This window comes from Schistocerca cancellata, chromosome 4 (genome assembly GCF_023864275.1).
Source record: "Schistocerca cancellata isolate TAMUIC-IGC-003103 chromosome 4, iqSchCanc2.1, whole genome shotgun sequence".
Classification (NCBI taxonomy): Eukaryota; Metazoa; Arthropoda; class Insecta; order Orthoptera; family Acrididae; genus Schistocerca; species Schistocerca cancellata.
Window position 1 is genome coordinate 545,691,162 of NC_064629.1, and position 23,956 is coordinate 545,715,117.

Consider the following 23,956-nt stretch of genomic DNA (forward strand, 5'->3'; position numbering starts at 1 on the left):
TTTTTCAGTAATAAAATGAAAACTCACTGAAATCGAATGGAGCAGAACAGCAATTACTCTACTATGACTGCGACAGAATGCTCGTGTTTCAAAATACTGCCACTAGGGAGCAGTGGCGGAAGGGAAGTGGCGCAACAAAGTACAACCAAGTTGCACTTTTTGGTGGCATGACAGAAGTTGCGTCTATTAAATTGCACCTAGAAAAACTAAGAGTTCACACGTGTAACTGCAGTATGCCACTACCTGCGGCGACATATTTGTTGCGTGTGTGATCCCGGCTTAACCCACAGTGAGTGGAGGGTTTACTTCAGGCCGAGGACAGTTCTCTTATGTTTTGATGACGTTTTTCTTACCATCACTTGGGCCTACTTATTCAGTTTACTGTCAAAATGAAACAGGATGTTTATGTCGAAATTTTTATTGACTTCTGCATCTTCACGATGAGTATGCTGAAGATACGCTTGTCTCCCAACATGACATCAGCTACACTGCTACCGGCTGGTTATAATTAATCTGATGGCGTTCCGAGTGCTACAGTACGGGTCGTATACATTGCAAAACGCTGAAACTTAGTATGTTCATTAATCGGTGCGCTCGCGGAGTAAGCTGAAAACATGATAGTTCCGTAGTGAAAATAAGGAGCTGTAAGCAGTTAGAATGTGAAATGTCTCCTGTTTTGACGTCAGTATGCTGTTTGTCGCTTGACGAAACGTGTTGATTTCTTTTGCGAAGTGACTGTTGGTGTAAAGCGTTAAGAATGTTGAGGTTTCCCGTATGAAACACGATGTCTGATGAGAAGGAGACGGTGCACTACTAGTAAAACTGTTTTATCAGAACGGCAGCAATAGTAGCGCTGCATTACGGAATATCGCTGCCAGAAACAGCTGTGAAGAGGTCTCATGTCAATAAATGGGCTTAAGAATATGATCAAGGAATCTGAAGAAACAGATGAATCAGGTGGTGCAGTAGGGATAGGAAGGCAGCACATTCGCATAGCAGTTGTCGATAGAGTTTTTGTAGCTTAGCCGAAAGTGCAATACACGCCTCAAATTCTCCAGCCAGTGCTGGAGCTGTGTCACGGGAATTGTCTCTCCCCTGACCAACAGTTCAGAAGATTTTGCGGCGCATTTTACATTGGTATCTTTACAAGATTCAGAATGTGCACCAAGTGTATTCCCAAGGTAGGCTACAAAGCCGTGGCTTTGCTCTTCGTTTTTTGGCACGCATGGAAATGGATGACATGTGGACGGGGAGTATTCTTTGGATGGACGAGGCATATTTTACTCTGCACGGGGCTGTGAATACACAGAACCGTTGCATTTGCATCTCTGCTCAGTTACATGTTGTGCAGGAACATCCACCACACTCATCTTATGTGACTGCGTGGTGTGGTTTCACAAGCTAGTCCATTCTTAGTACGTTTTTCTTCGAGGAGATGACACCTCACGGGCCTCTTAGATGATGATGTTTGGTTTGTGGGGCGCTCAACTGCGTGGTTATCAGCGCCCGTACAATTACCCAATCTTTGCTCAGTCCAATTTCGCCACTTTCCTGGATGATGATGAAATGATGAGGACAACACAAACACCCAGTCATCTCGAGGCAGGTGAAAATTCCTGACCCCGCCGGGAATCGAACCCGGGACCCCGTGCTCGGGAAGCGAGAACGCTACCGCGAGACCACGAGCGGCGGACAAACGGGCCTCTTAGGTGTACAGTGACATCCTGTGCATGTTATAAGGACCTCCTTGTGCCACACCTGATTCCAGTTTCGAAGAATGCCTTTGTGTCCACACCACTGTTTTCATCCAAGATGGGTCGACATCGCATGTCGCTTGCCAAGTGAAAGATTTGCTTCGAGAAACCTTCGGTAAAGACCGCATCATCCCTAGGCAGTTTCAAGATCCCCAACCAAGATCCATGAGGCTCATGGTTGTGGGAATATCTGAAAAATCGTGTCTATCAGGGGTGTATCCGGATTCTTCCTGTTCTGAAGGTTTTTTTTCACTTTATTGTCATTTCATTCCCCTGCACAATGTGAGCAGGGGTAGGGTGGCAGCGACAGAACTCGTCGCTCTTCAGTCAAAAAATTACATAAAGATCACAGGAGAATAGTACATAAATAAAATATGGGGATAAAAGATGTAATTTACACATGAGAAGGGGAAATAATTGGAGTTTTAATATACAAAAATAGGGATGGTTTAACAAGGCACGTTTACATAGAATCCACATACATTTAAAATAGCACTCGATGAAGACAGCACGTAAACACTCGCGGCACGAATATGGTTCAAATGGCTCTAAGCACTATGGGACTTAACATCTGAGGTCATCAGTCCCCTAGACTTAGAACTACTTAAACCTACCTAACCTCAGGACATCACACACATCCATGCCCGAGGCAGGATTCGAACCTGCGACTGTGGCAGTAGCGCAGTTCCGGACTGAAGCGCCTACAACCGCTCGGTCACAAGGGCCGGCGCGGCACGAATAGCGCTTTTAAAAATGGCGTTCGCTGTATGGGGTGGCGATACTGACCACACACTGTACTTACGTTATGTACACAGTGGGCACCAAAACACGATGAAGTAAGTGCATTAAAATGTGAAGGGTATGCCAAGGGAGGGGTGGTCAGAGTGGAGGCAGAGAGGAAAGAGAGATGGGGGTTGACAGAGGAGGGGGAGCAGGAAGGGGTGGAGTCGGTAGCACACCAAGGGGCAAGAGATGTGGAGGGAGCGCAAGGACTGGAAAGGGAGAAGTGAGAAGGACAGGGAGGAGGAGGGAGGGAACAGCAGTGGGGGGAGGGGAAGGAGAGGGAGCCCAAGGGAGGAGAGGAGGGGAAGACGAGGGTCAGGGTTGGAAGGAAGGATAAATATCAGAGCGAAGCACATCATTCGGGATGGGGAGACATTGGAAGGTTCTTTGGGAGATGAGGTGGAGGGTGTGGTGATGGAGAGAGGGTGGCACACATCGGCAAAAGCACGGCAGCAGGTGGGGAGAGGAGAGGAAAGGAGAAACCAGGGAGTGAGAGGGATTGAGGTGTTGGTTAGTGTAGAGGATATGAATGTGTTCAAGGAAGGGGAGGAGATGTGGGAAGGGGATGAGGTCATAGAGGATCCTCGTGGGGGACAGGCGACAATAATCGAAAGTGAGGCAGAGTGCATGGCATTCAAGCATTTGGAAGGCTTTATAGAATTTAGGAGGGGCAGAGATCCATGCAACACTGGTGTAACAAAGGATGGGATGGGTCAAGGATTTGTAGCTATACAGAATGGTGGAAGGGTGCAATCCTCATGTTCGGCTGGACAGGAATTTTAGGAGGCAGAGTTTATTGTTGGCTTTGCGTTGGATGGCAAGGAGATGGAAAGTCCAGGTGAGGTGACAGTCAACAGTGAGTCCAAGGTATTTCAAGGTGGGGGTAATTTGGATAAGATGGTCATAGATGGTGAGGCAGAAATCATGGAGCCAGAGGGAGGGTATGGTACATTCTAAAATGATTGCCTGGGTTTTGGAAAGATTGATTCGAAGGAGCCACTGGTTGCACCAAGCAGTGAACTGGTGTAAATGGGTTTGGAGGTTGCGCTGGGACGTTTGAAGGGTAGGACAGAGGGCAAGAAAGGTGATGTCACCAGCATGTGGAAGGAGATGGATGGATGGGGTTGGTTTGGGCATATCAGGGGTGTGCAGGAGATATAGGAGAGGAGAAAGGACAGAGCCCTGGGGCACACCTGCTGTAGGGTAGGAGGTATGGGAATTGGTATTATGAATGGTGACATAGGAAGGACAACAGGAGAGGAAGGAGGCAGTGAGACGGATAAAGTTGATACGAAGGGCGTAGGTATGGAGCCTGAAAAGGAGCCCAGAATGCGGTACATGGTCATAGGCGTTCTGCAGGTCAAGGTAAACAAAAATAGCAGAGTGATGGGAGTTAAGTTGGAGGGAGAGGAGACGGCTGAAGTTAGGATCTGGTCGCGGAGAAGGATTGCCGGAAAGAGAGAAAAAGTGGTGTTGACTTAGGTGGTGAGGGATATTGCAGGAGAGGATGGACTCAAAGACTTGCTTGATCGTGGATGTGAGGCCAATGGGGCGATAGGAGAAGGTGTTGGAAGGGGGTTTGTTAGGTTTGAGGAACAAAAGGATGCAGGAATTCTTTCACCGGTCAGCGTAGAAGCCAGTGGAGAGAATAGTGTTGCACACGATGGCAAGGGTGGCGAGGAAGGAGGCAGGACATTCTTTGAGGTGGCGGAGGGTAATGCAGTCGTGAACAGTGGCGGTGTTGCGTTTGGAATGGATGATGAGTTTAATGTGCTGTGGTAGGAGTGTTCAGTTCTGAGGGCGCTAACTGGTCCAAGTACTGGAAGCTGGGCGCAAGTGACAGGACAGTGGTACCTGATCTTAAGGGTAGTGTGCGACGATATATCAGCCTGATTACACCGGATATGCTGAGAGCTACTGTAGACGTTGCAATGTTACTGGTGCAGCATGTTTCTGTGTCGGGAGACCATACTGAACACATGTTATAACTTGTGATCATATACTAACCAACGTGCCAGAATCACTATTATCAGGTGTTTGATCGTTACTTCCGTTCCACTGGACCCACACCACATTCTGACTGTTTACAGCGCCATATTTTCCAACCGGTGGCAGAAAGTTGAAGTATTATCTTTTCAGCATTCGCCGCGAACGCACCAATTAATAAACGTAAGTACGGTGTTCCAGCGTCGTGCGACGTATAGAGCCAGAACTGCAGCACTCGAAACACCGACAGTTTAATTATAACCACCCAGTATGTTCACAGGTTTATTTGGAACAGCGGGTGAAAAGTAGCAATCAACATCCACACAATATGGTAGCTGTATGGTATCAAACCAGTGACTGGCTTCAGATGGAAATGACTTACCCGACGGAACTTGTGGGCTTTCTTTTTCGTCGATTTAAGACGATTTTCAAAGGCTGGATGCAGCGTTACATAGTATTAGGTAAAAAATGTTTTGTCCCTTGCTCTTATTTTTTTCTCCAATATGTTTAGATCGATAAGAGTCGCATGCCTGTCTCTCCATTTCGATAAAGCAATGACGTACAGAATTCCCACCGTTGGATGAGCGCAGTGGGTGAGAATAGTGATTCCAGTTCCCTCAGCTTCCGGAGAAGGAGCTGAACGCGTGGCCTCGGCAATGCCAAAAGCGCAAGCGTATGCCTCCGGATAAGGGAACTGCTGCGAGGCCAGTGGAGGCTACACATACCGTAATCGGCTGCTCCAGGCCAGACGGATCGAGGCTGCCGCGCTCGGAACGTGGAAGACTCTTTTGCCGCCCTTCCGAATTAGCTTCCCCATGGTCATGGCTAGCTGCTAAAATTTCACGGTCGTCTGACAATATCATACTACAACACATCTGTGTCAGAATAAGACTTAGAGGAAAACCGGATAACTGTGCGCAGCGGGTAGATGTATATATTCAATATTATAAGCTTGCGATAAACATGACGACTTCCAACTATTACTGTTCTCTTCTGATCCCTGTAAGTGACAAACAGAAACAAGAATACAGGCGATATTTAAGTTGAGGTATGCGCGAGTGTGAGGTAAATAAGACAGACCAGTTTCTTGTTATCTTCAGCAGACAGAAAATAATAAGATAAGTTTAAATTTAAATGCAAACATTTTAGGTTATGCTTTACAGTGACTGGTACTGATATCGAATGAAACAACAAGTTTACTGTTACCAGGTACTGTTTCGTTAAATTCGCAACGCGTTTCGAAGGTTTAAACCGCCATCATCAGGTGCATTCACATGTGTGTTGTTTTATGATTTTGCATGTGATGTGTTACTGCAGAGAAAGGAGCCTGTGACCATTCGCGACAGTGCCACAAGCTACCCCAAAATCGTAACACAACACATATGTCGTACTAACACATGTAAATGCACCTGATGACCGAACGAGGTGGGGCAGTGGAAGGCACACTGGACTCGCATTCGGGAGGACGACGGTTCAAACCCGCGTCCGGCCATCCTGATTTAGGATTTCCGTCATTTCCCTTAATCGCTTCAGGCAAATGCCGGGATTGTTTCTTTAAAAGGGCACGGCCGACTTCCTTGCCAATCCTTCCCTAATCCGATGGGACCGATGACCTAGCTGTTTGGTCACCTCCCCCCAAATCAACCAAATGATGGAGGTTTAAGCCTTCGAAACGCGTTGTGGATATAAATAAACAGTGACTGGTATCAGTGAACTTGTTGTTTCATTCTAAGTTTATAGTTATTACTGATATATATGAATAAGTTATCTGGTGCACTGAAAGAGAACAGGTGCGCAACCCCGTGAAAAAGAAGCTGGAAGATGGGGAAGTGGAGAATAAAGTGGGAAATGAATAGAGACAACAGACTGAGTTGAAGAATAAGAATGAGAAAGCTGTACGTGGGTGCCTTACTGGGCACCAGGAAAAGAAAACCAGAAGTAAAGAGGAAATGCCATAGACATCTGAGGTGTCGAAAGTTTCCAGTATTTAGTATGATGACGGTGATTTCCATAACAAGTTTACTAGAACATTGGAAACACTACCAACACCTAGTAAGGAACCTAATGAGTTATTATTTTTTCTTCGTGGGAGACCAAAGTCATGTAGAACTTTTTGAAAGAGATTTCCGCCATTTGACTGTAAATTATTGTTCATATATTTCGCACAATCATGGTTTTGGCTTTCTAGCCGTTCTCAGGTGCAATGTGAAATGTCACAGAATGTCCGACATGCCTAAATGACATGTTACTTCGTCGATGATGTGTCATTAGGCATGTCAGGTATTTTGTGATACTTCAATTTGTACTTATGAATGGCTATAAAGCCTAAATAATAATTGTGTGGAATAAATGAATAGTAATTTTCAGTCAAATGGCGGAAATTTCTTAAAGAAATGAAAAAACCTAATGAGTTACGTTGCATCGGTGGGGAAGTAGACGAAGAATTGTGGTACACTTGTGTTAACTGCTCGGTTTAGAATCCTGCTGCATGTGCTAGAGAAGACATGATGATGATGATTACAGCTTATTCAATAAATGAGCTTTCTTAAAATCGTTGAAATGTAAAAATTACAGTAATTACACATTCAATATTACTGTTTAAATATATTTCATTACTCTAATCTTCTAACAGAAGTTTAAGTTTCCTTTCTCAAGCGTACAATTTCACAATCATTGCGGATAATTAGCCCATGGCATGTGGAATCGTGTGCAATCTTCCATTTGTGACATTTGCAGATTACTGTAATTATTCTGTGATTTTCCATTTAAATTGATTTAGTATAGTGAAAGTAGAGGAACTACAGTAGTCCTACGTACAATTGGTCTTATGGTTCTTATCATGGATGTTCCAAAATAATAATGTTCAATAATTTTTATTTTGGTTGGAACCATGGTCATGGTAAAATTTTTGAATGGTGTTGTCGCCATTTGACTGTAATAATTTTTATTTTATTATTATACGATCCAGATTTCGGCCTTAGACCGTTTCCAAGTACAAAAGCTTATTTATGTGTCAAAAGACATTAGACAGGTATGAAATATAAGTCCTTGGCGAAAAAGCATATATGGTCCTATAGGCCAGATACGTCATTAGTTAAAGTTAGAACATCTATAAAACACCTAAATATATTGGATACTTTCATTTCCGGACCCTATAGTACAGTTGTTATACGAAACTGTTTATTGATGAACAGTTTCATATAACAGCTGTGCTACAGGGTCTACAAATTAAAGTTTGCAATATATTTAGGCGTTTTAGAGATGTTCTCACTTTCACTAATGACTGATCTGGGTATATGACCAGATATGCTTTTGCGACAAAGACTTGTATTTCATACCAGTCTGATGTCTTTTGACATCATATATTGGTACAGATATGTGGGTGACATGATTTGTCTGGTAGAGGAGCCAGGTGAAAAAAAAGACAAACTCCACTCGGAAATCAACAAAGCTCATCAGAACATAAAATTCACACTTGAAATAGAAAATCAAGTAAATTTTCTTGACATTACAACAAAAAAAAGAAAACGGCAAACATACATTTAACATCTTTAGAAATCCAACAGCCACAGACACAATAATACATTCCACGTCTAACCATCCCAACAACCAGAAACTTGCAGCACTGACATATGTTACATAGATTAAACAGAATCCCATTCAACAAGAGAAACTATGAAAAAGAAAAGAGTACAGTCATACAAATAGCTAGGAAAATGGGTATGACACACATGTAGTATGCAGGCTCAATCAAAAAATAAAAACACAAATACAAAACAAACACAACATTTCCAGAATACAAGAGAACTCACAAACTGCATACTTACAAACACACTCAACAAACACACACAATGACAGCACCACCCAGAAAAGAACCAGATGGAACACCATGACATACACACACAAATTAATACACAGAGCTGCAAACATCCTAAAAAGACAGAGATTTCAAATAGCATACAAGACTGGGCAAACCCTCCAATCACACCTAAGCCAACTAGCTACCAAGAGGGACAAATTCCAGCAATCAGGAATATATGTCAAAGTTGTGATGCAGTATACATAGGCATGACAAGCAGGAATTTTAAAACACGATACAAATAATATATCAAGAGTTGGAAGTACGAAACAAACCATTCCACATTTGCAGAACATTTAAAACACCATAATCACCATCCTACAAACATGGAACAAGAAATGAAAATAATGAGAATAAGCAACCATGACACACATATTATACAAATTCAAGAAAACTTCCACATTCAGAAAGCCGTCGCTGAAAACAAACATGTGATAAATGAACAAACACACATCAGCACAGGCTCCCTACTACACTTAATAATAGAACAGATACGATAAAAATCGTCCCTCACACAACCAGAAAAGAAATCTCCCTCCCCTTCGCCTTCTGGACACACACACACACACACACACACACACACACACACACACACAACCCATAAAAAAATACACACAGCCCACAAAAAATGCATACAAAAACAGGTCAGAGATACTTCAATAATTACACTCGAAAGTTGGCAATAACATTCGATCTTTGGTAATAACATCTGACAGTCGGCAACACAAACCAAAACATTGCATCAAAACAAGTGTTCAGTTCCTAGTGCTGTGAAATGTGGGATAAAACCGCAAATTGGCATTTGTAAGAACAGGAACAACACCAATAATGCAACAGGAGCGTAATATGTAGAAAATCGACCACGCAACCTGTAAGTACAGTTCAAAATATTACTACATAATAACAAAAACAAACCACCAGAATTGTTTATAACCTATAGGTACATTGACCAAAGTGTAAAATAAATAGCAAAAATATGTACGTATTCCAGGCCACTGAAGATGTCTTGCAGAAAATAAAGGCGAAACGCATATGGCACGAAAATTGTGTTTCATTCAGTTGTAGTAAGACGGTCCATAAAGTAAAAATTATCAGTATACCGTAATAACTTTCTGTACTAGAAAATGGCTTGAGGCTGAAACTGGATTCATAACAATAAAATAAAAATTATTACAGTCAAATGGCGAATTCTCGAGAGTTTCCTGAAAGCGAGGCTCAAAGTTTTAAGAGCATAAAAACTTAACAGGGAAGAGTGTTGCAACGTGAAACACTAGTCAGACTTTCGCCTCTAGAAGTGTGCTGCGGCTTTCTTTTCTTTTTTTTTGAAAGTACAATAATTAGTTCGGAAAAGTGATATTTAGCCAAATGTGAAAAACTGCCCCAAGGTACAAAGATGCTATTCAATTTAAAAGTGTTGCAATTGCGAAAATCTTTATCAGTACTGTGTTTAATGGTGTATGTGTTACATTATTCCTCTATTACACATCAATAATCAGTAAATAAAATCACAGTTTGAAGGCTACATGTGAAAAAAAGAAAATTGTGTTTAAACGAGTCATCCTTTCTAAAACCACGTGGAAAAAACTTTTTCCTCTCAAGGAAATTTACATGACTGCGTGTGGAACACAATTTTCTCGTAGACAAGTTCGACAACCCGCAATGAGAAACCAACAGATCGAGCAATTTCATTCACGGTGTGGCCACATCCAAACACTCAAATCCAAACTCTGTCCAGCAATTTTGTCACGTCTCCACGTCTACAAATCTTACTTCGCTTATTCCATACCGGCATATACACTCCTGGAAATTGAAATAAGAACACCGTGAATTCATTGTCCCAGGAAGGGGAAACTTTATTGACACATTCCTGGGGTCAGATACATCACATGATCACACTGACAGAACCACAGGCACATAGACACAGGCAACAGAGCATGCACAATGTCGGCACTAGTACAGTGTATATCCACCTTTCGCAGCAATGCAGGCTGCTATTCTCCCATGGAGACGATCGTAGAGATGCTGGATGTAGTCCTGTGGAACGGCTTGCCATGCCATTTCCACCTGGCGCCTCAGTTGGACCAGCGTTCGTGCTGGACGTGCAGACCGCGTGAGACGACGCTTCATCCAGTCCCAAACATGCTCAATGGGGGACAGATCCGGAGATCTTGCTGGCCAGGGTAGTTGACTTACACCTTCTAGAGCACGTTGGGTGGCACGGGATACACGCGGACGTGCATTGTCCTGTTGGAACAGCAAGTTCCCTTGCCGGTCTAGGAATGGTAGAACGATGGGTTCGATGACGGTTTGGATGTACCGTGCACTATTCAGTGTCCCCTCGACGATCACCAGTGGTGTACGGCCAGTGTAGGAGATCGCTCCCCACACCATGATGCCGGGTGTTGGCCCTGTGTGCCTCGGTCGTATGCAGTCCTGATTGTGGCGCTCACCTGCACGGCCTCCCGCATGCCCACTATACGCCCTCGCTCAAAGTCCGTCAACTGCACATACGGTTCACGTCCACGCTGTCGCGGCATGCTACCAGTGTTAAAGACTGCGATGGAGCTCCGTATGCCACGGCAAACTGGCTGACACTGACGGCGGCGGTGCACAAATGCTGCGCAGCTAGCGCCATTCGACGGCCAACACCGCGGTTCCTGGTGTGTCCGCTGTGCCGTGCGTGTGATCATTGCTTGTACAGCCCTCTCGCAGTGTCCGGAGCAAGTATGGTGGGTCTGACACACCGGTGTCAATGTGTTCTTTTTTCCATTTCCAGGAGTGTATACACCACTTTACAGCCGTGACCTACGCTGGAGATGGAAGGCCGCATGACCACGTAATACCAGTTCTACACCGTCTACAGCTGATCAAAGGGACTCATGTGTTCTTTTAAGGGTCAGACTGTCCTGTCTGGTGAGATTAATACTGGGAAATTGAATTTACTTAGTCTCGTGAACAAAAAAGTTAATCGCTATCTTCCGACGTTGCGTCGCAACAACAAGTTGGGGAGTCCCTAATTCGTTTCACATGGAGGTCTCTGAGAAACTATTCACTGTGTTAACTCTATTGAACACAAAACATATTAAGATAATAAAATAAATTAAACATTGTTAATTTGGTGCCAACGAATCGTACCTGACGTTGGAATTCGGGTATTAGTTGTATGTTTCTAATCAGAGTCATTAACTCTAATTACAGCCTTCTGACTGAAAATTGGATTCCGCGTATAAATAGTTAACAGCAGCGTCTAAGAATGTTGTAACTATAACAGCACCGTATCATTACGTGATCAAGTATATGTTACATACGTGTTTATCACGCAGACTGTTGAACTGTGGACAGAAAAGGACCTTCAGTTCTTACGGATTGTTACAATAAAGGAGTTGTGTTTTGACGCTTCTCTAATTGATTTCATGATAATTGTGTTGTAGTATAATTCTAACAGGCAATCTACTATTAACATGCTTATACAACAATGTCTCGTAAATGTATTATTAACGCATATAACTGCTGCTATATTTGCAGTGACGTGACATTTACTTAGAGAAAATGTTCAATTGCGCCTTCTGTTCAAAAGGCATATTCCTTGCTTCGATTTTAATTAGTAAATAAATTGAAAAGGTCGTCGAATGCAGTTTCAACTGCTGATAAATGGGAGGGCTGAGACCAACTGCACTAATAATTGCAATTGCTGCTTGATTCCCCACAGAAGTAAAAGAGCTTCGACGTAGAAAAAATCGGGAACGGTATACTTAATGTATGCTCTCTACTACATGGGAAAGAGTGTCATGTTTCTGAACCTCAAGAAAAGATTTCTTTGAGCTCTATTGAATTCTCAAATGTAGATACAAAATATTCCATTTCTAGGACGGCCCCTCCGTCTCTTACTTACGTCAAAAGTTCCCCTGGCTATATTTCGAAATAGAGAAGCAGACGTATTTATCGGTCCACTATCAAAATGACTTTTTAATGGCACTCAGTTTGAATTAGTGCTAAACCACACGAACAAAACGGAATACTAATCTTCTGAGAATGTTTAGAACGGTTTTCTGTGAAACTTCTAGGCAGAAAATTCAAACAACCGAGGAAATATAAGTCAGCATATCGCTTCGAAAGATGTTCAGTGTGTTGCGTGGCAGTTCAATTCTAGAAGTAAAGCGAAAAAACCGGGCACGTCTGAGTAGGACTTGCGCACACCGGGGTTGCGTAGAAAGCTAATTATGTAACCTCACAGGGAAAAAAATTAGTACCACAGGAGAAATCTTTACAATCATCATTTAACATTGTGTAATTCCGTCCCTGGACTTGATGACCGACTGGATTCGATTAGGGAGGGGGGTTCAGCCACTCGCTGAGGATTTGATCGCACAATTCCAGCACATTTCGCGAATGCTGATATCGGCGTTTTACCCGGTGTTACAATACTCCTCACAGTTTTTCTGTGTGGTTAAGTCAGGGGATTTTGCAGACCAATCGAGGTGTAATACGGTGAGGGAGTTCCCAAATGACCACTCACATGTTCTTCCAGCCCGATGAACTTCGTTGTTGTCTTTACGTGAAGTGTGAGTAAGAGGAACAATAGAGAAACATATTTACATTAGAATGTGCGTTATAAGGGAAGGAGAGGGAGAGGAGAAACAATTGGGGTTATACATGAGCCCATCAACGGAGCACATGGGCCAGAAGGGCAGGGATCGTAATTGAGGCCTGATCACGGTGCTCCCAGACCTCTCCACAGTCGGATGCATAGGAGCGGAGTGCATGTGGTAGTTAGGGTGGGATGGGGGAGACTTCCTTTCATTTAATCCCGATTCGGGTGACGTGGGGGGAGAGGGTAAAGAGTCTTGGTGCTACCTAATGTGGGCTGCCTTGTTCGGTGGGTAAGATTCACTTGCTTATGTGACGTCCCCAGGAGACGGGGACGAGATATGCAGATGCAACGAGACGAATGGGAGCTGTGAGTCATAGGGAGGAGGGGCGGGACATGAATATTTCACGCAAGTAGTTGGCAAACAGGGTCTTTCAGTTGGGTCGTCGCTCCAAGGCGGCGTGGCCGTTCTGTAACCTGCGCCAAAAGCCTTGTCGCCGTCGCCGTAGAAGTAGCGGAGCGTTCAACCTTTTGAGAGTATGGCGTTGGTCTTGGCAGCCGAGAAGTATATGTTTTCAGAAGAGATTTATGCCTCAGGTTCAACCGAGGTCGGAGAAGTGGACAAAAAGCAGGTGAACATCTTGCGACTGGGCTTCCAGACGTCAAGGGTTGATGGGCGTATGAGGTCATGCGTGTCCCCCTCGAAGTGTTGGAAGGCAGTACACAACAGGGTGTCAATTAATCCAGTTGCACGTAACTTCAATTGTGTCGCAATTTCACCATTGGTCGCCATTGGTAACATATATGAGTAGATAAACTTGTTGGCTATGGAGCCATACATTTGACCAGTGGATCCTAGAGTACTTCTGTTCGACGATGATAATTGAGTCTCGACGTAGTAGGGTGATACAAATGTCTGTTGACGTGGTCAGGAGTGCGGGATGCACATAACTGTAAGTCACAAAAAAGGTCGCAATATGTGACCAGAAGATATGAATGCGACCAACCGACACTGGTGGAAGGATGGATGCCAGCGTGACGACGTCCACCATACTGCGTGTGATGGACGCTCTCAGCCCAGTCCATTGTTTCCGCATCATTCGCGTATGCAGAGCATCAGCTCTGTACTGTACTCTGAGTAGACTAAGTCCTCCATCACTTGGGGAAGGGTACGTGTTTCATACCGGACCATAAAATCCGTTCCCACCATCAGATAGTAGCCGAATGCGGCTTTCAGCTGAAGTCCAGTCGTGTCCAGTAAGGGTAGTACTTGCGTAACATTCACCAGTTTCCATTCAACATGGCGAATGAGGTAGACGACCCGCTGAATAGGGCCGAGATGGCGGAATACAGTGTTGTAGATCTCGGTGCAATCACTGCAACGCGTGCTGGAAATTAGTGGCTGTCTTAGGAGACGTATTGGGGGGTGAAGACAATGCCCAGGTACTTAATGGTCTTCGCCCTTGGGAAGGTTGCTAGTTCGGCATCGACGAGGTCCCATCTTACTGGCAGCGCTGCAGATTTATTCACGTTCATCGAACTGCGCACTGCTGCACCGTATATCACGATTGCTTCAATGGCCTGTCGTGTTTCCAATCCCGAAAAGTGTGTTGTAGTGTGACTTCCATGAGCATAGATTTGAGATTTCCCAGTGAGGGGTTCCATCACAAAGGTGCATAGCAGGGTCGACAGTGGACAGCCAAGTTAGACTGTCGTCTTTCCACTCCCGAGAGAGCAAGAGGAGCAGATTGTCGCCATATGCTCGACAACGGAAAGCGTGTTGTCGTAGCGAGACTTCCATGGGCGTAGATTTGAGATTTCCCAATGAGGGGTTCCAGCTCGACCGTGTACAGCAGGGTCGTCAGTGAACAGTCTTGAAGTGCAGATCGCCTAACAGAACTGGACTGATTGACTTGTATGTGGCAGCTAGCGCTGTCATATATGCCATGTAAGACGTTGAGACAGGGGGTGGGAAGCCCGTCTGAGCTGACACAGAGAGGAGGAGACGGCGATCTATTTTTTCATAAGTGCTATCGAAGCGGATTGCGATCATAGCAGCCCAGAGTTGGCACATCACGGCCAATGCTATCACATCGCGAGATTTGCCAGTTGTTGTCTGCGTAGTCACCTGACCACCTGGGGTTTTCTGTTGTGAAAGGATGGTGGGAAGAATGGGACAATGGCACCCCGCCAAAATATTGGCAAAGATTGTGTAGTCCGTACTACAGATGATTAGCAGACAGTAATCGGCGATCGCTGCAGCACAGCGTGGCTTAGGTATAGGAATGATGATACCCATGACAAAGCCAGGAGGGACAACATGGCCCAGCGGGAAAAGTTCTTAGAACTTGCTGATCCATCTTGGGACCATTAACGTCCAGATGCCACCTTAGAATTCTATAGGCAACCTGTAGGATTTGTTATGGCACCTTTGTCGATAGTGGCCTCCACCTCGTCCCTGATGTTCCATCCATCAATTGTGTATCCTCCCCATAGGGGACGGAGGGAGTGATGTAAGACAAGACCTGACCAGCTGCTGTCGCGACGGCAATCCCGGTTCCTTAAATGTTCCTATAGTGATCAGCGAAAACAATAAGTGTTTCAGATTCATGGGTGAAATTTTTGTGTGTGGTGTGACGAGTTTAGTTTCGAGCTGTCGTCGACGGCGGCGGTCGTTAGTCGCAATATGATGCATGGTAGGTATCTCGTGGTCCAGTAAGTCCTGTAAATGCGTTTTCACAGGGACTCCTTGTAGACGATGTCGGGCCATCGTTACTATGCGCGCAGTAATACTGCCGCTCCCTTTGGATGGACGGGCCAGGTCCTTGGGTGCCTAATCTCAGAGAATAGCGTAATTGTGTTTAGTTCTATGTCAGCGCCATGTCGCCATGTCCTTCCTGTATAACATCAGGTTTTGCCGTAAGAAGGGCTTTGCAAACCCTAAGTACCACTTTATAGTAGGTCTGTAGGTGGGGAGACATCGGTCGTAAGTCGTCCAAGTCTCTGTTACGCGCCGTTGACACTCTGCCTCCTGGAGATTGCTGATATATATTTTCCATGGCGTACGACTTTTCCACACTGGTTGCGATTTGAGGAAAATTGTGCAGATGTATGCACCGTGGTCAGGGAAAGCCAGCGGTCACAGTTCAGCATCTTGGACATCAGAAACTAACTCCCTGGAGACGTAAATCCTATCAAGTCAACTTTCCGAATGGTTGGTTTGATATGTGGCCATGGGCATTGCCAAACTTCTCTGTCCATCTGTCGCTGAGCCAGAGGTCCTACGATGAAATGGAGTTCTTGACAGGCATTAAAGTGAGTCGCCTGATCTTTCTGTTGCAAGGCGCAGTTGAAGTCGCCACCAAATATGCGACTAGCATAATGCCGTAAGAACAACAGGGCAAAGTCTTTGGAGTGGAATGTGGCTCTCTCCTGCCAGCGGGCAGAACCGGACGGGGCATAGATGCTGATGATTCACATGGCCATAATGGTGAAGGCCATGCCTCATGCCATTGGGAGAATGGTGAGATCCATAATGGGCATTCCTTCACGAACATATGCAGCCAAGCCATTGCCTAGGAGGTCGCCGGCAGAGATGTAAGATATATATCCTGCATTTTGAGTTAAAACAGCCAGTTGTGCTTCCTCTAGGAGCGCAATGTCAACGTCCGATGCCCTCATCATGTCTCGAAATAGAAATAACTTCGGAGGCCAACTAATGTGGTTAGTATTGATTGTTGCAAGCCTGTAGGATTGGTGGTGCAGTAAGGGGAGGTTGGTGCCACATTTAGGTAATCGAGGGCGAACAAGGCGGTCATAGACCGTCCCATCCAGCTACCAAAGTTGCAATTTAGGTGTGATTAGTCTGTGTCTGCCAGAGGCGCCCCTGCTGACTGGAGGTCTGGATCGATTTCTGTATCGTCGCTCCATGGAGAAGCGTGCAGCCCTAGTGAATTATCCGTTCGCTCCGGCAGTATAGGGTGTTTGACTAGCGAAGAATCATCCAAAGGGTCAGTTGTCCTCCGACTCATGGTCGTCGTCTGTGGAAACTGCAGGTGAGGCATCCTGATCAGAGACCTTGTGGCACCTGCGTTTATGGCGCTTGGATGACCACTACTACCATGACCAGCCTTCCGTGTCAGAAGATGGGAGCAAATCACTTCACTCCAGCTGAAAGGCTGTCGCCAATACTGTTGTTGATATAAACTCCATCTTGCGACTGAGGGATGATCGGCTTCCACTGGTGGTGGTGCCAGTGGTTCCCACATGGCCATTTGTTGCTGTGGAGGTTGTGTAACGATTGCATCGGTGGCGTCCAATGTGGTTGACGATATGAGATTCAAGCAGTACTGCGAAGTTGCGGGGGCAACGAGAACTGTCACCAGAAGGGATGACAGTTGTGGTGCGGGCGTCATGTCAGAGGCAGACAGTTGTGTGATGCTACACTGGAGACATTCTAATCAAACATGCCCTTCCTTGCTGCATCCTGTGCAACTCCAAGTTGGCCTTCGTAAATGACAACCACGCAGCAGCCGCACATGTGGGGGTAGGGGGACACATGACGACGGAGGTCTATGGTTATCTGGTGGACGCCACTGAGGACCAGGTATGTTCGAAATTGTGCCCCTTGTTCGGCTACATTGCCTTACGATGCTATATGGACTGAATGCGTCCATGATGTCAACTGCCAGGAGTTCGATCAGCAGTTCGAAGACTCAAATGGCCGACCGTTGTAGCTGAGCGGTTCTAGGCGCTTCATTCCGGAACCGCGCTGCTACTACGGTCGCCGGTTCGAATCCTGCCTCGAGCATGGATGTGTGTGATGTCCTTAGGTTAGTTAGGTTTAAGTAGTTCTAAGTCTAGGGGACTGATGACCTCAGATGTTAAGTCCCATAGTGCTTGGAGCCATTTCTTTTTGAAAATGGGTCTCAATAGACGGACAAACGGATAAACAAACTAAAAATGTCAAAAAATATTTTTCTGTGTGATATAATGATATAATTACAAGCTAACAATTTTTGGATTTTTTCCCCTCCTTGTACTGTCAAATCTTGCGTCTTGTCAAATTTCATGATTCTAGGTCAACGGGAAGCCACCTATAGGTTTTGATGATTCAGTTTGCGAGTATCGAAATGTGTGACATAAACTGTGTGTCTTTTTATTTCGTTATTTTGATGCTTAAATTTTTCATACCGCCTAGGGATCGTAGACCTTAGTATGTGAAATAAATTCCAACTTGATACTTCTTTCCGTTCCTGAGAAAAATGGGTGTTAATATTCGGACAGACAGACAGACAGTCAGAAAGATAAACGGACAACAAAGTGATTCCATTAGGTTTCCGTTTTTACCAACTGAGATACGGAACCCTAAAATGGAAAAAATAATTGTATTTACTCTTGGAGCGATGTCACAGCAATTGGAGGTGCTACACATTGCAAAATCTAATTTGGCCCAGTGTTCCCTTTTTGTTGTAGCCTTCAATCGGGATAGTAGTTTCATTATGTGTCCTACGTCTTATCAGTCGATACCATCTTCTAGTCAAGTTGTGACATGAAGTCCTTTTCTCCCCAGTTGGATTCAGTAACTCCTCGCTAGTTATCCGGTCTACTCATCTCATTTTCAGCATTCTTCCGTAGCACCACATTTCAAAAACTTCTGTTCACTTCTTGTCTACATTTCATTAATTGATATTCGTTGTTTATAAATTTCTCTTTTCCAAAATTTTTTTTCCTATTTTATTTTTGGTACAGGTTTCTGCTGCGCTATTGATTTATTTACTCGTAGTAATTACAAGGTTACACTACGAGCTAGTTTCGGCGTTTCACCATTATGAAGAGTACCTACGTGGATGGTAAATAGGTATAATATTTTTCCTTAAGTCAAGACTAGTTACTCTGTCCACATATGACGCATTGTGCTTACGTCTTAGCGGGTGTGACGTTGTCCATATTGCATCTTGAAAGGTAGATATCGGCTGTCTTCTCTTTATTATGGACCGCTGCGGTCGCAGATTCGAATCCTTCCTCGGGCATGGATGTGTGTGATGTGCTTAGGTTGGCTAGGTTTAAGTAGTTCTAAGTTCTAGGGGACTGATGACCTCAGAAGTTAAGTCCCATAGTTTTCAGAGCCATTTGAACCTCTTTATTATGATCACATTATTTCTATGTACTTAAATTGTGTGATCTCGGTCAAGTTATTTTTGACAGCTCTGGCCCCAGCAAAGCTTTATATTTGTTTATAATGGAAACTATATTTCACGAGAAGTGAGTGATCACGTTTAATTTTCAGAGACAGTATTTTGTTGTTTTACGTAAATAATAAATGGTATGTTTTTTCTGCTTGTCGTGAAAATTTACTCTAATTCTATCATATTTCTTTTAGAACATCAATAAAATTTTCCAGGAATTTTTTATGTTAAAAAATGAATGTTCATTAAGGATGTCCTCTGGGTATTTTTCTGTATAAGTGTAAATTTCCATTTCCTCCAAAATGTTCATTGTACGTCCTTTAGATACATTGTGCAGAAGTTTTAGCACATTTTGCAATATTTTCTCCCTTATATTTTTCGCTTTTTAAATGCAAGTAAAATGTAGATTGGTTTCTTTCGCAGTTTCGTGTATAGTCTTTAGACCTAATTCCGAAACTCCCATCTGTTTGTCCTATATCAAATTTATTATAGTTGTCAGAAACTCTGTAGATGCTTGGACGTGAAAAAGAGGACATATTATTTTTTGTTGATAGTATTTTGGACTTCAAATTGTTGTTGGTACGAGATGCAAATTTCACTTTTGTTTTCTAGAACAAGTTGTTCACCTTCTTCGATACTTGGACAAAGGTAAGTTTATTTGCTATTCTTAATTTTTCGGTTTTGTATGCTGTTGATATAATCTGAGTACTGTTTTTGGGTTGAAGTCATGTCGCTGTGCATTGTATTGTAGTGTTTTTCGTTCATTTTGTATCGCGCTGTTATCGAGATCTAACTTTAAAATTCTGTTAATCATAAATTTGAAATATGCGTTCCTCGCATTGTGGCCGTGCGGGTTAAGGCGCCTTGCCACGGATTGCGCAGCCCCTCCCGTCGGAGGTTCGAGTCCTCCCTCGGGCGTGGGTGTGTGTGTTGTTCTTAGCTTAAGTTAGTTCAAGTAGTGTGTAAGTCTAAGGACCGACGACCTCAGCAGTTTGGTCCCATAGGAATTCACACACATTTGAACATTTTGAGATATGCGTATTTATGCGAATTTAGATGACAAGAATTTTTATTTATGTTAATGTCGGTTGTAGTAGGTTTTCTATGTGTTTCAAATTGATGATGGCCGTTGTTGTCGCTTATTTTTAGGTCAAAAAAATTTATTAATATATTTTTTCTACATCCATTGTTCCTGTCGACAGTCTGCCCTTATATCCTCTCTGCTTATGCCATTGTCACGGATTTTGATGCCCAAATAGTGCAATTCGTCTATAGGAGATCTGGATAGAATCGAATAGTCAGGCAAAATGGAATATCATGCTTTTCCTCTTTTATTCGCTGCTGTGTCGTGGGAATATTGTACACTGCTTCAACGGGCTGCCATGGTGCTTTGTAGTACGTATCGACCGTTTGCCAATACTGCTTTCATCGCTGCCCGAGAAAGCTTAAGTTTCATTTTTGTAAAATTTCTGCAGATAATTTTTCAAAAATTTGTGCCAAATATTGAACGTGTGACTTAGACACTGAGATTAGGTGTAATGCACATTCACAGAATATTACTTTATTATGCAGTAGCCATTTTTTTAGTTATCGATTTTTTTTCTTTAACGACAGAAAGGATATTTTTCCAAGTTGATTTGTGGGGCTGTACGGAACATCTAAGAGTTCCGATCCAACTCTTCCATGTTCTTCTAAGTGTTCTTATGCACCCGCTCCTAGTTCATCAAAAACTTTCCTTCTTCCCTTGGAGATATCACCATAGTCCAAAAGAGGCAGAGAAGTAGGAACATTATTCATACTAACCTATTCTCCATACAAAAGTCAACTGAAGCTCGAATTGATAGTTATGCTACAGTCTAAAGGCAAAAATGTTTTTAAGAGCGAAAACCTAAAACGCAAAAGAAACAAAAACCTCGCAACAAAAGAAGAAACAGAAACTCTTAATAAAATTACAATGTACAGTACTTCGAAGGATGACTCAAGTGGCGATGATGCATCTCGCCACTCTGATGTACAGGAAGAGGCACGCGGAATACCTCTTCCGCGGTGGAAAATTTTCCTTAGAGAAACGTGGAGAGATATCGGTGCAATATTTAACTTCCTCTCTGTGGATCCACCTGGACTGTACTGGCGCAGAGAAAGAAGAAAATATTTGTCATTTGCGCAAACAAAATAAATTAAGTTACAAGATGCTACTCCAGGCAGGTATAAAATGAATGTGCTCAACGGAAATACTGAACGCGAAAATGAATATTTGGCCCTGTTTGACTACCACTGAATCAGATCTTAGCATCTATTAATGGTGATTGTCTCCCCCTTGCCGGCCGGAGTGGCCGAGCGGTTCTAGGCGCTTCAGTCTGCCTCGGGCATGGATGTGTGTGATGTCCTGAGGTTAGTTAGGTTTAAGTAGTTCTAAGTTCTAGGGGACTGATGACCTCAGCTGTTAAGTCCCATAGTGCTCAGAGCCATTTTGTCTCCCCCTTCTTGCACTTTAACATTTAAATTACAACATAAACGTAAATGAATGATTAAGGGAACTAGTAACTACCAAATGACAAATGCTGTTTCCGCTAATACATTTATTTTAGATTAAAACCCCTTTACATTACAAATGTTTATATATCAATGTCCAATGGACATAAAGGGATACAAATGAATTTCCTAACTAATATGATTGATCAATTGTCCAAATCTGCCCCTTTTATGGCCATGCGATCTAAATAAATAACGCGAGACGACTGACATCATATACGTACTGAACACTAGAAGACACTACTTTCAAAGATGATGTTCAGTGGTGTGCAACCTCAGTGGAACTAAAATTTACTTGATCACAGCTGTTTAGCTTTATAGGCCTAATAAGCCGAAGCAATTAGCAATATCACCGTATGTACTGCGTCCGGTGCGCCGGAGTGATGGTTCTCGTACACATCTGCAACGACGGAAGAACTCCAGCCATATATATATAACTCATTCAAACACTAGGACTGCACAAGACGGTCCTCTGACTAGTATAATCTAATACTGTCCTCTCTCTGTGTTCTACAGACGAGAAACGCGAACTCCCAGCCACAAGGACGGAGTTCAGATAACGTCTCAAGGTGAGTATAGGCAGAAGAAGGACTCTCAATCACTGAACGCTGCGTACTCAACAACGACTCCCAACCCGGAGGCGAAGTCCAGAATTGTATAAGTTCGCAACAGTTCAGTGCCTAACAGTTCTAACTACAAAATCTCCTGAGAGCAAAGACAGCAAGTCCGTCTGTAACGACAAAAGCCGATACTGACCGTCCAACATAGGCGCTCAAAACGGTAGACCTCTTCTCTCCACTGCTGACTTCCCGGTAAAACTCGGCTCCCCTCCCTCGTAATTCAAAAGGCGAATCATATTCTCGAAACCACGGAATATTCTCCCTCTGTACAGATTCTTCCGAACGCCAACCAACCATATTTCGGTCTTTTGTCGTCCAGTGCGTAAAGATTGCGAGGAAATACCTATACTCACACATTGGTACGATTCTCAGAGTAAAAATCCTCGGAAATAACCCAGCCTGCTATTTCCGAGGTAACGTTTCCTCGTTCCTCTCTGCTGCGTCCAAGATTTTCAGAGTTTCCGAAGTAATATCCGGTTATCCTACCGGCCCCACTACAACACCGGCTCGCCAACGCTGTGTTGTGCTTCCGCGCTCAGGTGCCCAGACAGTCCGTCTTGGCAATTCCTGTGTGAAGCAGGACCAACACACTTGTGCGGGCTTTTCCGCCCAGGGCTTGAGTTACGCTTGCCGCTTCATTTACACTGGCGTTTCAACCTCTACTAGTATAAGCAATCATTCATTACACCGTTCTGATGATAAAGACAATCCGTTACCTTCCATGCAATAAGCGTTTACAACTACACTACTGGCCATTAAAATTGCTACACCACGAAGATGACGTGCTACAGACGCGAAATTTAACCGACAGGAAGAAGATGTTGTGATATGCAAATGAATAGCTTTTCAGAGCATTCACACAAGCTTGGCGCCGGAGCGACACCTACAACGTGCTGACATGAGGAAAGTTTCCAACCTATTTCTCATACACAAACAGCAGTTGACCGGCGTTGCCTGGTGAAACGTTGTTGTGATGCCTCGTGTTAAGGAGGAAAAATGCGTACCATCACGTTTCCGACTTTGATAAAGGTCGGATTGTAGCCTATCGCGATTGCAGTTTATCGTACCGCGACATTGCTGCTCGCGTTGGTCGAGATCCAATGACTGTTAGCAGAATATGGAATCGGTGGGTTCAGGAGAGGAATACGGAACGCCGTGCTGGATCCCAACGGCCTCGTATCACTAGCAGTCGAGATGACGGACATCTTAGCCGCATGGCTGTAACGGATCGTGCAGACACGTCTCGATCCTGAGTCAACAGATGGAGACGTTTGCAAGACAACAACCATCTGCACGAACAGTTAGACGACGTTTGCAGCAGCATGGACTATCAGCTCGGAGACCATGGCTGCGGTTACCCTTGACGCTGCATCACAGACAGGAGCGCCTGCTATGGTGTACTCAACGACGAACCTGGGTGCACGAATGGCAAAATGTCATTTTTTCGGATGAATCCAGGTTCTGTTTACAGCATCATGGTGGTCGCATCCGTGTTTGGCGACATCGCGATGAACGCACATTGGAAGCGTGTATTCGTCATCTCCATACTGGCGTATAACCCGGCGTGATGGAATGGGGTGCCATTGGTTACACGTATCGGTCACCTCTTGTTCGCATTGACTGCACTTTGAACAGTGGACGTTACA